The 5,436-nt window shown below is 47.6% G+C and overlaps 1 long non-coding RNA gene across 1 annotated transcript; it reads left to right on the top strand.

The window, feature by feature from the left end:
- The first annotated feature begins 1,603 nt into the window (after positions 1-1,603).
- Positions 1,604-4,959, top strand: LOC117048734. The gene is made up of 2 exons (XR_004426879.1): positions 1,604-1,806; positions 4,903-4,959. It is a non-coding gene; the product is annotated as an uncharacterized LOC117048734 (long non-coding RNA).
- The last annotated feature ends 477 nt before the right edge of the window (positions 4,960-5,436 follow it).

Genomic DNA, 5,436 nt, shown 5'->3' with positions numbered 1-5,436 from the left:
TACAGATCAGTTACATCTGTTATTAGAGCCAGTGTGGTGTAGTGGTTAAGAGTGGTAGACTCGTAATCTGGGGAACCGGGTTCGCGTCTCCACTCCCCCACATCCAGCTGCTGAGTGACCTTGGGCTAGTGACACTTCTTTGAAGTCTCTCAACCTCACTCACCTCACAGAGTGTTTGTTGTGGGGGAGGAAGGGAAAGGAGAATGTTAGCCGCTTTGAGACTCCCTAGGGTAGTGAAAAGCGGGATATCAAATCCAAACTCTTCTTCTTCTTCTTCTTAGACAGTAGTGTTGAGAACAGTATAAAGTTGGGGAAGAAGGGGGTGGGGTGGTGAAACTTATATTTTTATATAGTTTACGTGTAGGGTTTTGTGTCAGCGTCAACTGAGTAGGTTCTTTGACTATTCACTTATTACATTTCCTTGGCAGTGAGAGGGATTTGGGGAGGTAATATGCTATTTATCAGAGTTGTATCCTGTTCCTGCTCTTCATCCAAGTAACTCAGGATGGCATATAGTAAACCACACTGGAAATTCTGAATGAAGGGTGGGCTTAAGTAGAGGACATTTTGCTGCCTGATGCAAGAGATGGTGTCTCTCACCGCTCCCTGCCATTCCACCTACAAAAGCTGACAGGACGGACTGGTAGCTTTAATCTCATTTCAACACTGGGAACCGGGCCATGTCCTCCAGCACACCGAAGGTCAGCTTTAGGCTCACACCCTGTTGTCCAGTGCTGCTCTTTGCCCATCTGTTCCCTTGTTCTGCCTAACAATATTAGAAACATGAGGTTAAGTGTTGCGTGGATGTCTGTGTAAATCTATTTCTCACAGGTCCAAGTCCAGCAGCACACATTCTATCCACTACATCGGACTCCATCTCGTCGTGCAGCAACATGGAAGGAAGTGCAAAAATGCCTCCCGATTCCAGCACTCTTAAGGTGAAAACAAAATAAAAAACAAATAAATTCCTTCCAGTAGCAGCTTAGAGACTAACTAAGTTTGTTCTTGGTATGAGCTTTCGTGGAATTTTTTTGATTTTTATTTTGTTGGAACTGTTAAGGTGACTTAACGCCTCCAGCACGTTTGCTGCATGTAAGGAATGTCCTTTGACCGAGGCAAAAAGTTCAGTAAGGGCTCGCCCAATGTATCCCTGCAGCTTCCCGCTGAATAGCGAGCTGCTCAGGAGCAGCAAACACGTGGGCGCAACGTCACATTGCAAGCGATCACTACTGCGCGGCATCCTGTACTGACGCCCCGTCCTAAGAGAACTACGGATTTGAGGGGGCGGGTGACGGCGCCTGGCTTTGCTTCAAACCCATCCGTGGAGTAGGCTCAGACCAACTGGCCTTACCTCTAGGATACGGTTTTTTCAAATAAAATAAAAAACAAATGTCTCTGAGCATGTCTGGAGTTTCTCATCGCATGCACCGAGCCTGGAGTTGGGTCGCGCACGTGGCTTCCCCCAAGGCGAGGGCGCTTCTTCTCCGAAGCCCCGATGGGCCACGGGATCCCTCGCCCCGCTGCTCGCTTCCCTTTTCGGGATCGCCCGGCTCTGCGTGGCCGGCTGACGCCCTGCCCGAGTCATAATGAGCCGTTCACGCAGGACGCCGCGCCGCGCTCTCCCGGGCTGCAGAGGGTGGCGGCACCAGGCGGCGAAGGTCACCATGCGCCCGGGCGCAGCGGCCCAGCCTTCCCTCCTCCTCCCGGGCGGCGCTTTTCCCGGCGCTTAGGAAAATCGCGAGGTGGCGGAGGAGGAGCTGCCGAGTGACGCGACGGGAGGACACCGCGGGGAGGCTTCCCTCGGAGGTAGGAGGCGGCGGCGGGGCTGCTGGGCTCCGAGGAGAGAGGGGCGGAGTCCCACGAGGGAGTCCCTGCTGGAGCCTCTTTCCAGGATTGGAGAGAGCCAACGCCGGTCCCTTGAAGGTGTCCGGTCCAGCAGCTTAACCGGAACACCAGCCGCTGCGGGACGTGGGCTACGTGCCTAAATCAAATCCACCTTATCTGGATTGCATAGGAAGGACATTGTCTTCCCGTCGTTTAAAATGCCAAACACAGAGAGGTTTTCTCTGGCAGCAAAAAAGGAAGCAGCTAGGCGCAGGATGGGAAATGTTGTTGTTCAGTCGTTCAGTCGTGTCCGACTCTTCGTGACCCCATGGACCAGAGCACGCCAGGCACGCCTATCCTTCACTGCCTCTCGCAGTTTGGCCAGGGTGGGAAATAGGGGACACCATAGAAGGGACTGTATTTAGAAGAGTTATTGGGTGGAGCTCAAGGGAGGGTGCATTTGGATAGCTACTGGCTAATAACCACCGTCTGTGTGTTTCTGAATGCCAGCTGCTGGAAACCCCAGAAAGAGAGAGATCTGATGCTTTCAGATCTTTCCTGTTGGCTTCCCATAGGCCAGTGTTTTTCAACCACTGTTCCGCGGCACACTAGTGTGCCGCGAGATGTTGCCTGGTGTGCCATGGGAAAAATTGAAAAATTACTTTATATATAGTCAATATAGGCACAGAGTTAATTTTTTTAACATTTTCTAATGGTGGTGTGCCTCGTGATTTTTTTCATGAAACAAGTGTGCCTTTGCCCAAAAAAGGTTGAAAAACACTGCCATAGGCCTTGGCCAAAGTGAGAACAGGATGCTGGGCTGCATGGACCACTGATCTGCCTGATCCAACAGGCTATCCTTATATCCATTCATATATTCTTTTTTGTACTTGTATGGAATTTTGGGAGTCACCAGGTGGTGGGAATTATGGAACTGTGTTGCCTTGATGGGGAAAAGATCCAGCTAGCAACAGTTTGAATAGCCACCAGCCTGTTGACCAGACTCAATATTTACAGCCACAGGCATTTTGGATCAAATAGTTGTTGGAAGGCCTATTTTGCCCTATACCCTCTACAAGGACCCTGCTTTTATGTACTGTGGCTGTAGTGCAGTTGGTGGGAGGGTGCCTTCTGAACCCCTGCAGGAGCATGTATAAACTTGAGTGTACATGTATAGGTCCCTGTGCAAATGAAACCAAGATATATGAAAGTCAGGAGAGGTGCCAGTGTGGACATGATACTTATCTCTCCAGGGATGGTTTTTCTGGGTCACAAAGATTCTGATCCGTGCTGTCAAGCGGCATGTTTGTTTTCTGTAAAGCAGCTGATGAAACAGTAAACCTAATATGAACCTAAACATTGTCTCTATAACAAGCACTTCATCAGAGGCAGGCAAAGAGCAAATGCAGGAACCGCGCGGAAAGAATATAGAACTCATCAATAATGTAAAATGATGAGATGGAGTCGAGAGAAGAGCGATCTGGAGGTGTAATTCAGGCTGTTTCTCAGCTTGATCTCTGCCCTCCCTTTGAACTCCGTCTGGAGGTTACTCTGGAAGCTAGGTAGCTGATGGTTTAAGAATGTCTAGAACCTCTCTGTTGCAATTCAACATACTATCTGAAAAACGGAGGTGTCGTTTAGCCTTACCAGCTTATAGCTCTTGACAGGGGTACCCTTCATGAAATTGTTCTGTCCTTCCTCAAAGCCTTCTGAGCTGGTAGCCATCAGAACCCCCTTGTTCTGTGTTAAATGTGCACTTGGTCAGGGGTCATCAAGACAGCATCTTGGGGCACCAGAACCAGTGTGCCCACCAGAATCTCCTGTGTCACCTGTGAGGGTATTTGCAAACATCCCCTCAGAAATCCGCTGTGCATGAGAGACTGTTTGCTCTCTCTGCTCAATTTCTCTTTGCACTGGTTTAGCCTCTCCTTAAACATGCCCACATTTCATTGGATGGAAGAGGGGCACAGAGCTTCTCCCTGGGAGTGAGCACTGCACTAGCTGATATAAGTGCTTTTTCCAACACGCCTGTACCATTTTGTGGCCACCTCTTTTTCTACCCTTTAAGATATGGCAGCCATTTTGAGACTGGCACAAACACTCCAAATGTACCAACTGCATTAGGGCAGTTTAATGTGTGTTTGCAGGCACAGGAGTGCACAGCGGGCCAGTAAAAAAGGTGACACCCTTATTTATAATCCTGGTGTGGATCATTTCTTAGTTCCCATGACTTCATCCCAAGTGTGTGTGTGTGTGTGTGTGTGTGTTTCTGGGAGGTTTGTTGCCCATGTCATTTCTTATGGGCACATTACTAGTTGCCGCAGGCTTTGAAAAGGGTTGACAAGACAGCTTGTTAGTTAATCTGGAAAATATGTCTTGTTAGGAAACACCCAATATTTTTCACCTCTGTGAGCAGCTTTAATGTATACAGGAAGGCTGAGAACCATTTTCTTTGCAGTTAGGTCCTATGGAGCACTTTGAAAACAGAAACAGAAAAATAGTTAAAATTTGGATTTATTTTATTTTATTTTTGCTTTATTTATCTCCTTTATTAGCCGATGTATATCTCAGTGTTTCTTAACCGGCGTGACTCAGCATTATTTTTGCTATCTGAGCATGGTTCCAGTTGGGCGCATGTGAGGGAAGCATAAGGTACACATGCCTCTCAGCTTACGGTCTTTGAAATAATTCTTCAGAACGTTAAAATCATGGCATGCTATTCTAAAGAGTGTAAGTTTTCTACTAGAGCTAGGGTGGGGGAAAGTTTGCAACCCAAGAAGCTATTTCCCTTCCGGTCCACTTTGCAAGGGCTGCATGCCAGTGATGGCAAAGCAGCTGGGACATCAAATTTAAAAATTGCATTTATATAGTAGACTTGTTTCGAGAGTTGCCAGGTCAGGAGCACCCCAGCCTCTGAAAGTTCAGGGCTGAAACCTGAGGTCTTGGGATGGTCCCTGGAGACAGAGGTTAATTGGAATGGAAGAGTGTCTGTGCTATAATTTGAAGCAAACTCCTGCTGGACTGAGGTGTGCAAGCTGCACACTTGGTCTTCTTAATTATTTTTATTTTTTATTTCAGGCACCCTTGCCCACCTAGAGATTCAAGCACTCCATTAGCCACCTGGATTTAAAAAATAGGCAGAAAGTATGGTAACTGGCCATTTGCTCTGGTATAGCATGCCCTCTGATACTGTCAAAAATAGGGGCATGCTTGCAATAATTCTATTTTCATAACAGCGACTGCTCCCTGACACCCATTATTAGACATTGCTGGAGGTTCTGCTGTAGCCTGATTTAAAATATGCTGGTGTTTGTTCTTTTAGCTCAACAAACAGTCAAAAAGCAGAACTGTCCCACAACAGTTGGTAGTACCCTCACAGCTGCAGTATGTGAAGTTGCGGATTGTGCTTAAGTGCCCATGTACATACATTTTCTTGCACCAGAGAACAGACGAATCCTTCTCATAAAAACATTATGCTACATGCCACCCCAAACTCCAAGTGGTGAGACTCCAGGGATACCAGCACTTTCCTGGGGCTCAGGTTCCTTGGAAAGACAGCAGAGACTATGGTCTCTTTGAGTTATATGGTTTTATTTACACATATATACAACC

Source organism: Lacerta agilis, chromosome 6 (genome assembly GCF_009819535.1).
Source record: "Lacerta agilis isolate rLacAgi1 chromosome 6, rLacAgi1.pri, whole genome shotgun sequence".
In the NCBI taxonomy this organism is placed as follows: domain Eukaryota; kingdom Metazoa; phylum Chordata; class Lepidosauria; order Squamata; family Lacertidae; genus Lacerta; species Lacerta agilis.
The sequence above is the reverse complement of the archived record's forward strand: the minus strand, read 5'-3'. Positions and strand labels throughout refer to the sequence as shown.